The sequence below is a fragment of the Ananas comosus genome, linkage group 7 (genome assembly GCF_001540865.1).
Source record: "Ananas comosus cultivar F153 linkage group 7, ASM154086v1, whole genome shotgun sequence".
NCBI lineage: Eukaryota > Viridiplantae > Streptophyta > Magnoliopsida > Poales > Bromeliaceae > Ananas > Ananas comosus.
The window spans coordinates 13,273,788-13,286,361 of NC_033627.1; the positions used below are offsets into that span (position 1 = coordinate 13,273,788).

The window sequence follows — 12,574 nt, forward strand, 5'->3', positions numbered from 1 at the left end:
GCGTGACCGCCGCCCTCGACCGGCGTGACGTCCCCGGCCGCGACACCCCGCTCCACCTCGCCGCCCGCCTCCCGCGCGCCCCCGCCCTCGCCGCGGCCCTCGCGGCCGCCGGCGCCGACCCCTCCCTGCAGAACGCCGCCGGGTGGACGCCGCTCCAGGAGGCGCTCTGCCGCCGGCGCCGGAATGTGGCGGCGCTGCTCGTCCGCCACCACCGCGTCTCCGCGTGGGCGAAGCTCCGGCGCCGCCTCCCCGCGCTCGTCGCCGCGCTGCGGAACGTCCCCGACTTCGCCCTCCACCTCTCCTTCCACTTCGAGAGCCCCCTCCTCCCCTTCCTCCCCCGCGCCGCCCCCTCCGACACCTACCGCCTCTGGAAGCGCGGCGCCGACCTCCGCGCCGACACCTCCCTCGCCGGATTCGACGGCCTCCGCGCCCGCCGCGCCGACCACTCCTTCCTCTTCCTCGGCTCCGGCGCGAACCCCGACCTCCCCGCCGGGTCCCTCCTCGTGCTCCACCGCGGGAGGAAGGAGGTGCGCGACGCATTCGACGGCCTCGGCCTCGACCTCGACCTCGACCGCGGCGGCGGAGACGACGACCCCTTCGACGACGACGACGACGCGAGCGCGTGCCGCCCCGGGCTCGACATCACCGGCGCCGAGCTCGTCCCGCGCACCAACTGGCGCCGGAGGGAGAAGACGGAGACGGTCGGGGAGTGGAAGGCCAAGGTCTACGACGTCCACAACGTCGTCTTCAGCTTCAAGACCATGCGCGCCGCCGCCGACGACGCCGACGCAGCCCCGGCCCCCGCCCCGCGCGGCGACGTCGTCCCCATCCCACTCGAGATCCGCGACGACGACGAGGACGACGGGTTCCTCGTCGCCGAGATCCCCGCCCGGCACAGCTGCTACGAGCCCTCGCGGGCGCGCAGAGACGAGGAGGGGTTCACATTTCCCGCGGAGGAGCCGAGGCGGAGGAGCGTGCACGTGCCGCAGGCGCCGCGCGTGCCGAAAAGGGGGGAGGGGGCCGGGGGCGGGGGCGGGGGCGGGAGGTGCAAGGAGAAGGAGATGGTGAAGAGCCTTCGGCCGACAGTGTGGCTCACGGAGGATTTCCCGCTGAAGGTGGAGGAGATCATGCCTCTCTTGGACATTTTGTCGAGCAAGGTGAAGGCGGTGCGGCGCCTCCGGGAGTTCCTCACCACCAAGTTCCCGCCCGGAACCTTTCCTGTTAAGGTTAAAAAGGAATCAAGCTTACAAAATTTTCTACATCTTCAACTTTAGATATTTGCTATAATTGGTAATTGGTTTTGTTGCTAGTTAGCTTTGTTTTAGTACTAGTTAATTTACTGGTGCCAAATGTGAATTGAGAGATGGGATGTATTGGTGTGGGGTTGGGATAATATAGAGGTAAAAATGGAAACTTACAAAACTTTCTATCTCTTGATCTATGGAAAATTGCTAAAAATAGTATCATTTTGTTGCTAGTTAGTATTTACTCTAGTATCTCTTAATTTACTGGTGGCAAAAGCAATGTAGGAGATGGGATGGGTAGGTGTGAAATTTGGACAACATATATAAATAGTACATAGAGGCTTTGGATCTACATATGAGGGGCAGTGGAAATGCAGTGTGGACCTTTTTTGGCTGTATATCTTGGAAGGTATTTTGAAAGAGGGATTAGTACATAGTGAATTTGACTGTAGCTTGTCTCGATCTTTCGTAGAAATAGGTACCGCTTTGGGAGGTGAATTTGCAAAGGATGGTAAAGTGAGAGTATTTCCTTTGATGTGCGTGTTTTTCGGATAGAAATTTAACTGCAGTATCGAAGTAACTCTAGAGAGAGAGAGAGAGAGAGCGAAAGATAGAGAGACCTGTTTAATTTCAGCCACCAGCTAGAGAATTGAAATAGCTTTCTTATCTTTCATGACAAAATTAATCTGTAATGATTGACCAATTTAACTCGAGCCCATCATGGAAGATCCATTTCTACTATTATCGGTCTATTCACCTTGCCTTTTAGAGGCGTTTTACCAAGTTATTAACATTTTGTAGCACCAAAATTGAATCAATACCAACTTGTGAATTTCCCACATTTAGTAAAGCTATACCATAGATAAGCTTTAGCTCAATGAATTATATGTTAACATTTGTTAATTGGTGGCTACTAATTTCAAGTAAAACCTCTTTTTCAGGTTGTAGCTTATATATGTTGGTCCATCTATTTGCTTTAACATTCTTCACATGAATAATTCTCTTGTAGCTTTTAGGTAACCTCTCTTGTATACAGTGGTGGCGATATGCCTCACTGACTTGCAAACTTGATTCGAATAAGAACCAAAACATCAGGTTACAATTGTAAAAAATTATACCCAGTGCTCTCTGACACATTTCTGGGTTTGAGTTTCCCCCAGTTTTCAATTTAATGGAATTATAGAAACTCAAATATGCTTGGCATGTCTAGTGTAGGCTTTTTGTTGTGCGCTTTTCTTGTTGTCATGCGTTCTTGCCAACTTTTCTCTGGAAATGCCACTGTTGTTGGGCTTAGTTGTGCTCATTCCACCTGCTCACTTTACTGGACTTTGACATGTCCTTCAATCTTTATCTGAGTGGATTGCTTTTTTGGTTCTCGGACTTTTTCATTTACCTTGTTTCTGATTCTGGTTCAGTAAGTAGGGAATCGTATAATTCACAGGTTGAAACTTGTTTTGTGCTACAAAATGTTTTCTTGTAAGGACATTTTTGCGAGTATAAGGGTATTACGTATATATAAGAAGCTAGGAACTCAAGATGTAAATTGAAGTTCCAAATTTACAGGGGTGTGTACATAAATAGATAATTCTGTAGGGATACATGTGAATCTCTTGATTTTTTTTTTTTTTTCCTTTGTTGACAACCTTTTATCTCTCATTTTTGTATATTGCAGATTGCCATCCCTGTCGTTCCCACAGTAAGAGTTGTGATCACTTTCACGAAATACGTTCCTCTCCAGCAACCTGAGCAGTTCTTCACTCCACTCTCGAGCCCGAGGCTGTTATCTGCCCTCGAAGAAAAAGAGAATGTCGCAAACAACAAGGAGGAAGAAACGCGGAAGGCAGATTCGAACAAGAGCTCTTGGCTGAGGTGGAATAGCTCTACACCCAAACCCTCTCTGACTAAATCAAAATCTTCAAGGCCGTCTCAACCGTCCGATCATTCTGACCCCTTTTTGATTCCGAGTGATTTTACTTGGATTAGCGCCAGCTCCAAGAATAGAGAGTTGAAAAAATCAAAGTCGAGGAAGGGTAAACAGAGAGACAGGGTCAGTGACTTTGCTGGTTGATAGCATAGGTGTGAGGTTTCATACTGCGAGAAATGTAATTAGCTTACTGTTTGTAGATGCTTCTGCTGCTAGATTCTAACTAGGGCTCTTGAGGCTTTTCTTGATGGGTTAGAGAAGTTGGTGCTATAGTTATAAAGCTCGTAATTCTAACTTGCATGTGAGAAAAAGCCTGTGAATTCCTGTTAAATCTGCAGAAATGTCCCTGGATTCCCCGCTAATGCTGCCCCTCTAGCGACAATCTCCAGTGCTTGGATAGGCCAAAGGAGCATTTGGATTCACACAGAGTAAAACTCGCCTGTATTTCAAGTTCATTGAGAGTAGAAACATTACTGCAGCACTGAGGAGTATATCATATGTTGTGTCGAGGGTACAAAAGAATTCCTCTCAGTGGTAATCAAAACGCTGAATGGCGAATGTTTCTATGCTTTTGTTGAACTTGTTGCTGCATTGTACTTATCAATCCAAGCACTCTCAAAGCGTTCTTCGATTACTCTGATTTGTTATGTTGTTGATTTTTGTTGGAATTTTCTCTTGGCGGATTAGCAAAGTGATATTTTCTGTTACTAGTTACTATACACTGCAGCAAATCAGCAGGTTCTTGGTGGCCTATAGAATAATTCTGGAGTCTCTATTTTTTTCCATTGAAATGTCTAGCCTAGTTTTTCCTGCAACTATTTATTTGCTACACTCTTTTTATCCTCTTTTTCAAATTAAGATTAGGAATGGTAATGGCGACTGGGTTTTGGGCTAGACCCTCCAAACCAGGCTCGGTCCGCTATTTCATTTGTTGCACTGCAGTTGTAACTATGTACATATTCAAATTCGATATTTGGTTTGATGCATTTGAGTCTATCTTTTGCGGTTGGAGTTGCATTAGGAAGTCCAATTGTAACAGTTTTAACTACGTCTAAATTGGCCATAGTTCCAACTACAACAGTTAAAGAGAATAATTTTAAATATAAGGTAAGTTTACCTCTCTAGACATCTTTGAAACAGAAAAAAAAAAATATATATATATATATATATATATATATATATAGAGAGAGAGAGAGAGAGAGAGAGAGAGAGAGAGAGAGAGAGAGAGAGTGAGAGCTAGGCAGGTATACTATCGGTAGCATGGAGCCCTCCGTGCTACCAAATTATTTTTAATGATGCAGCTTCCAAGTAGACAATCGGCTTAGTTAGAGTTAATTTACACTATTAAAAGTATTTGAAACCTAAATTTTATAATTTTTCGGCATCATTTTGCTAGTGATCAAAATGTCTCAAAATTAACAATTTTAATGATAGATGTAATACGTTTGTGAATTTAACGGTGTAAAACAATCCAAATTTGATGAAATTTTTATAGAATTTTTTTTTACTATTTAGAATAAAATCAGTACCTCTGATCTTAAATTTAAGTCTTTTATCATCATTTTTTATGAGATTTTTATTTTCAACCGTTTATTTTTACATTACTCGTTTGATAAGTAAATGATGCTGAAAAACTATGAAATTTAGTTTTCAAATACTTTCAATAGTGTAGATCAACTCTAACGGAGCCGATTGTCGATTTGGAAGCCACATCATTGAAAACAACTTTGTAGTACAGAAGATTCCGTACTTCCGATAGTATACCAGCCTAGCTCTCTCTCTCTCTATATATATATATTTTATATTGAAGGTAATATCATCACCACATATATAAAGTAATAAGGTTTTAAAAATATATATACTTTTCAACTACATGAAACAAAGCAAATTATTTATATTTACAGCATTTTTTACGACATCTAAGTAAATAAAATACATGCAATTATAATTGTTGTATTTTCAACTGCATATATTTTCAGCTATACGGTATTTCTTATGACATCCAACCACAGAGTCTAGAGATGCACAACCTGGTTTGCCGTTTGAGCCCCAGACCATAGCAAAGGAATGAAGGATATGTGGAACCAAGTCTCATGGGTAAGCTCTCATTAGAAGCATCTTCTATTTTATATAACCATTCGAAGTTTGAACAATAGAAATTTTTTCTTTGTGCTTTTGTTACAGGGCATGTCTTTAGCTTTTATCATTTGGTTGGGGTTGGCCAATGTACTATATGCTTATTGGACCATTTTTGCTGCTGCAAAAAGCTCGATCAAAGCACCAAAATAATGATGCTGCGAGGGAAATGCATAGCTGAAGTACTACACCACCTTGTTAGGGGCTCCAAGTGGTATTGTTAGGTATATCTTGGCAAGTTTTGATGTCGGAACAAAGTTGTGTCGTGATAATTTGTGTTAGATCGATGGGGGTGGGTGATTATAATATATACTTTAACTTAACCTATTGAGACAATCAAATGAGTAAGATTTTTGGAGCTACAAATCTTTTTTGCTCACTTCTAAATGTGCTTTTGGACTTGTTAGGATGCTGGAATAATTTATCGGATATATTTTCTTTTCCGGCATATCTTCTCGCCTCCACTTAAATATCATTTATTTATTAGTTGGCTATAGAGGAGCATGAAAAAAAAAGGCTTAGAGAAAAGTATACGAACTCAATTTCTTATTTCAGGAGAGAGATTTAGAACTAAACAAAAAGGGGTATTGGGGATGAAAAAACAACACTCCAGTCACTAGCCCACCTTTTGGCATCCCCCTCCTTGCGGTTAAGGTAACAACTTCGGGCATGGCCAGCTCCCATAGTGTGACGGGTGGTGTGTACAAGGCCCGGGAACGAATTTACCACCATATTGCTGACCGACTATTTAGCTAAAATTGAGATCTCATTCAAAGATAAAGATAGCAAATATCTAGAGTTTCTTTATAGGTCGAACGAATCATTCTAAAAACACTAATCCGACACAAGCTACTTCCACGTAACAAGTAGTGAAGGCTATATAGGTTATTGTGTATAAGGTCAGGGGTTCGATCAATGCTCGTGCTTTCGCCAAATAATTAAGGCTTGTGCCCCTGGATTTCTGAATTAGAAAAATAGTATGTGTCTTAGGGTTTAGTTCGAGATAAGTAGCTGAAAACATACAAATAGCCCCGACCTAATTTGGCAGAAAAATTAAATGGTGTTTTCTTATATTCATGGATGTTTTCTTTCATAAAAGTTCAACTTTTGTAGATTGCAAGATGGAACAATAAGTAGTTTTGGGATAATATACTTTAGTGTACTTTCACACCATTAAATGTTGGAATTATCTATTGCTTCTCACCCACTTTTAGGTAGATTAATAAATTATCTTGAATAGTACTGTTTTTTTTTTTTTTACTGCAGTTGCTTACAAGATTCTTAGAATCATAATATATTTAACAGAATACATTTCACCTATATATGAGATGATTTACCATCATTTTTTTTTAATTCAATGAGATTATTTCTTCTTACTCACTTTTTAAGTTTCTTTTTCTTCCACTCAATCGTATAAGAAGACATGCCCAGTAAGTTATTCTAATATCTAAAAATGCAATAAAAAGTGAGCAAGAATGCAAGATTGTGTCTAATTGTATTCCTGATTGTGAATGGCATGCAACAATGGTAACATATGTTAGTATGGTTAAGAAAAATTAACTAAAAGTTGAGCGATTAGAAAACTATCTCAAAGATTAGCCAGCTGCACCGAGTTTTGAAGAAAAACAGCTACATGTTGTAGAATTACTTGAAAAAACCTTTTAAGTAATATAGATCAATAAGTAACAACATGGTACGTACGTACCTAGAAACAAGAGAAGCACTGTCCTAAAATGTATTTCCGTCCTTGTCATCTCTTATAGGAGTAGCCAATTAGGAGAGTGCTCAAAGGTATGAGTAGGAGCTTTCTCCAACAACCATGCATGATCATGGAAGAAGAGATGAAGACTTTTTCAACATCCATTAATGATAAGAAAGTTAGAGACAAAGTCATGTTGGGATAACTTTGGGGATGATAATTTATTTGGTATCAAATTTTTTTGTGTAATTGGAAAGGAGCAGTTTGATTTTTGCTCCTTGAAAGTCTTGGCATCTATGATTTGGTAAGATAGTATATTTCATCTATGAAATAATTTATTTAATTCCGAAAAATAACTCTCGAAGCCTAAATATGTTATTCAATACTAAACATTTGACCACACTTTCAGCTTTTCAATTACGATAGAAAATTCTCATACCGAATAGAATATTATTAGATATCTTATTCCGACATCCAAATAAAGACTTAACAACATTCACGAAAATTAAAACTTCTTAAATTACAGGCATTATAACATTTCAAAAGCAAATATACACTCACAGAAGATCACCCTATGTCCTTCAGTCAAAAGAGGAAAAATAAAAAACAGTTCAAAAGCACTTGGCCCTTTGGATTCATTAACAACAACATTTGTAACAATTAGCTACAAATAAAAGATCTAAAGTAAGATTTTACAAGAAAAGGAGATGGCCTAAGGTTAGAATCAGCTTGACTAACATATCCTAGTATCTTCCCTTATCTGTCTATAATAATGGGGGAATAAATTAAAGCACATGTAGAGAGTGGAATTGCACAAAAGACTCAAAACTTTTGAAGAGAATGCCTAGAGGAAAAGGAAAATTTAGGTATGTTGTATATATATATCTCACCATACACTCATTATAAACAGCTCATAATAGTTAAGAATTCTTTTTTTTTCTTTTTTGATAAATAGTTGTAGGTTCAAAAGCCCTATAACTTTCATTAAAAAGGAGTGGAAGTATAAACAGCACAGCTAGCAACTCACAGAGAAACCATTTGAATTCATCCATAGTGCTTCTAAACTGCACTGGATTTTGTTGTACTACATTAGGCCACCATTTTCTCTTTACCTCCTTAGTGATAAAGCATTTCAGGTGCTTAGTGTACTACATATAATAATTACAATAACAACAATATATATACTATCAAAATTTAGCAAATATTGGATGGCAATATTAATATAAGGTTCTCCTAATCAAGTGTAGTGGTTTTGATCCAAATCATGATCTTATTCTCCTCCTGAAAAATTCATAGGTGTTTCCTTTTTGTTCTTTTTTTTTGTTTGTTTTTTTTGGAGAAACATGCTTAAGGTTTTCAAATTGAGAAGTAAAGAGCTTTACCATATATATGACTCTATTATTGGTATAGTTAAAGGCATCATTCAAACTCATTATATATAATTATGTGTGACTACTCCCACCAAATTATTGGGGACAGCTGAGTGTAGGGATATTATATATCCCTCTGAACAACACACATGCATGAATTGAGAAGGCATACAATATATCGATCTCTATCGTATTATCGAACTGTAACATTTACAGTTAAAATTTGTAGTTCAAATATGTTACCTTTGTTTTGTTTTGTTGTTCTTCTCGATGAGTACTATGAAATACAACCATGTGCACAAAGCTTCAACCAAAATAGAGAGTAAAATAATTAGAGGTGTAACTATTGGGAGAAGGTTAGATTAATTCAAAGAGCCACTAATTGATATAGCATAATTGTATAAGGAATAAAGAAAAATATGGGGATAAATACCTGGTTTTCTCATAGATAGTGAGCTTTTTTGGAGCTGAGGGAGATATTGACGCGGCTCAATCCAATTACAAGGCTACATAAACTGATCACTTTAGCCATGTCTTCGAATTGAGGCACGCCAATATCTCCGCATCTAATCTATCGATACCTTCATCATTCAGTTTCACGACGATGATCGCCGACACCCGCAATCGACATACGGCAAAAATTCAACATCATGTAATTGATCAAAGCCTTGTTGCAAAGACCTTTAAGATAAAATCAACACTAGCTATTGAGAGAGAGAGAGAGAGAGAGAGAGAGAGAGAGAGAGAGAGGGGGTTATGGGCTTGAGAGGAGGGGCTATATATTCATGACATGTGTTACTGTTGGAGAAAGAGTTGATGTGGATTTCTCTATGGCAAAGAGGCATCTTCTACTGTGATAGCTTTCTCCCTACAAAGGCATGCTATTCTCCTGATACCTCTTTTTACATGGCTCTAAATTGCTGCTTAAAGAGGAGCAGAAAAGGAGAGAGAGGGGGTGGGGGGAGGGGGGAAGGGAAGAGAAGGTGAGGGGGGCCACACTCTATTTTGTGTATGATAGAGTCAATAACTCTTAAAAAAGAGACCTTGTTTTGTAATAAGTTGGAATAATTTATATATATATATATATAACTTAATAATATAAAACTTAATATTATTATTGTTATTTGGAAACTTGAATATAGTTTGTACACCTACCTTGCTTGTTCCTTTGAAAGTCTCTTTGATGCAGCACACTATAAATGCTATATTCACACTTCACAAATTAATCACCAAGAAATTAAAGAAGATGCTAATTATTTTTAGCTGTGTGGGCAATAATGGCTCCAGAACTTTTAAGTACACTTACTCTATCACATGTCAGCAATGAAACTAACCACTTAAATTGATTATATGCGATAGGTGAATAAAAAGAATCTAGGTATAAATGATAGCTAGCTTTTGATTTTTTTTTTTTCAATTTTTTTGGGAAAACTTTAGATACGACCACTATGGTTTCACACTTTCTGACTTTAGTACCTTGTGATTTAAAGTGTATGAATTTTGTGCTCCGTGATTCTATTTTTATTTTTTTATTATCGATTTTACTAATTTTTTTCGTTAAATCAGTGACAAAATTAAAACTAAAGGATACTAAAGTGAATATTCGATAAACCTAGATGGGGTATTTAAAATTTTTTTTCCATATAATTTAACGAAATATTGAATAAGAAGCTGACAAAAAGATTAAAAATAAAACCACATAATATTAAGTTGTTACACTTTAAACCATAAGGTACTAAAGTGAGAATGTGCGAAATCATAGGGGTTGTATTTGAAGTTTACCTTTAATTTTTTTTCCTATTTAAGTGGTTTCTGTCAATCAAACCAAATATTTTATGAAACAAAATGATGGGCTTTTTCAGTTAATGCAGCTGTTGATTTTAACTAATCTTTAACTTGACTTAAAAGTAATTAATTTAAATTAAATTGATTAAAAGTATTTGAAAGGCCCACCCACACTTTCCTAAATAAAATTTTTGAATGATAGTAGGGCCCTTCTTAACCTAACATTCTGAAGGCAATTGGAAGTCAAAATGAAGATTTTGAAACATTCAACATTGGAAGGACAAAATAATGCCACAAAGTGCTCTTAAATGATCAAATATACTCTTAAATTTCCAATAAAAATCAGTAAAAGGCTGAGGTTTCCCATTGACAATTAAATCTTCAAAAAAAAAAAGACATTCCAAGGTCAAATATAACCAGCTCATTAAGTTTTGGCTAAAAAGTCAGCAACCAATAATCTAATATTGGAGTCATGAGGAAAACCTTGTTTTAATAAAATAATAATCTCTTCTTCTTTCCCCTATCCATATCTTTGATGAGTACATAAAAAGTCGAACATATGTTATTGTTCATAGCAAGAATCAAAAATGCTTTTTGTTAGCAAATTACCACATTTTGTATAATCTTTAATTAATGTTATTTACAAAAGGAGTAGGATAGGAAAAATGCTACACATGTGCCATATAAGGTAAGCAAATGAGAATCCCCTAGGAACTAATTTATAAGGCTAAATTAATCATTAGGATTTCTAGTGGTAAGATATGGGGATCAAGCAAAAGCTTTGTATCTTTAGTTCAACTTCCATTGGAGGGACTCAGGGTTCTAATCATTAAGTATATTAACTAATAAAAGAAAAGGGCTTGGTGGTTGGTATCCGAGGCCCAAGTTCGAATCCTAGTTGATTTACATTTCCAGCTAAATTTATTTCTAAATAAAATAAACGAAGCAGGTAGCATGCTATCTATCTCTCAAAAAAAAGAAATAAAAAAAAGAAAAGTAATATCAGTAGGGTCATCTTCCGTGGGGCAAGTTAACTAGATTCAATGAATCAGATGAAATTCAATTATTAGTTAATAATGGTCAAATTCAATAAATGTATCTATCAATATCAAAATTAATTATCTACATCAATAGGATGGTTGTATGTATTATCATAACCACTTTCTCTATGTACAGATCTAGATGAGATTTAGCAAATTTGATAAATTTTAAACAACAAGCAGATTCAATAAATCTATCTGTCCAAAATAAAATTTTTTTTTCCATATGCATATGAATGAAATCAACCCTAAGTAGAAGGTACTGTGCCCATATCAATAATTCATAGATTGTTTTTTGACCGCCACTGACGATAGCTAGCCAAGTTTATTATATATATAGAGCAGTACTATCTATGCACCTATAAGCATAGCGTAAATCTTACATTCTGAACATCCAAAGGAATCTAAAAGAGGTATTTTAAATATTTAGATGAGCGAGTGCAAGATATACATCTCACTTATAGGCTGTGTAAATAGGATTTTTCTTATGCGCGAGTCATGTACAGTAAATATAGATATATTTTTTTTAGAGATAACTAGCACGCTACCCGCTTCGTTTATTTCATTTAGAAATAAACTTAGCTATAAATGTGAATCAACTAGAATTCGAACTTGAAATCTCGGATATCAATAATTAAGTTATTTGACACTTGTTTTAGGGACGGTAGATGTAAATATGGATATGTTAATATAGCGGAGAAGATGGAAGTGAAAAGATGGAAGCATGAAAGCATTTTGACTGCAATGATAAAAAGTGAGAGGGCATCAACTGAGGCTAAACTGCATGGAATCTTTGATGGATGGAGCCAGCTTTGTGGTGGGTGAGGCTGCAATAACTGCATTTGGGACCCCTCTCTCTCTCTCTCTCTCTCTCTCTCTCTGTGGTTACTCTTTTCTCTCTCTAAAACTGGGGCCTGGGAAGCTTTAAGAGCATTAAATTTCTCACAGGCAGTGGCAGGTAACGCACCACTGTCATGCTTAGATCTTCAGTTTTTCTTTTTCTCTTTAATTAATTTACCAACTATGGTGGGCTCCTATGTGTGTTTGCTCAACTTAAATGAAGCCATGTTTTCTTCTTCTGTTTTCTTTTTTCTTTTTTCTTTTTTTTCCTGAAGAAAAAAAAACAGAAGAATTAATGATATCATATATGGAAGTGCTTACGAAGAGTGCAGTGTTAATGTATAGTAGAACTGATGTTGATGTTGATAGATAAGCTTATCGAATCTAATCACTATTTTTAATAATCAAATTTGGTCAAATTTGATAATTCAATGTTTGCGCAATAAATATAACTGACAAACACCGCTGATTAGTCACATCAATTCCTATGCACTATATATATGAACAATTCATCAGCAACATTAGAGAGAAACTCG

The 12,574-nt window shown here is 37.8% G+C and overlaps 1 long non-coding RNA gene and 1 pseudogene across 1 annotated transcript; one reads left to right on the plus strand and one right to left on the minus strand.

The window, feature by feature from the left end:
- LOC109713501 overlaps positions 1–3,810 on the plus strand; it is a 4,098-nt pseudogene extending 288 nt beyond the window's left edge.
- Positions 7,499–9,384, minus strand: LOC109712422. The gene is made up of 2 exons (XR_002216843.1): positions 8,807–9,384; positions 7,499–8,677 (listed from the first exon to the last, which is right to left on the minus strand). It is a non-coding gene; the product is annotated as an uncharacterized LOC109712422 (long non-coding RNA).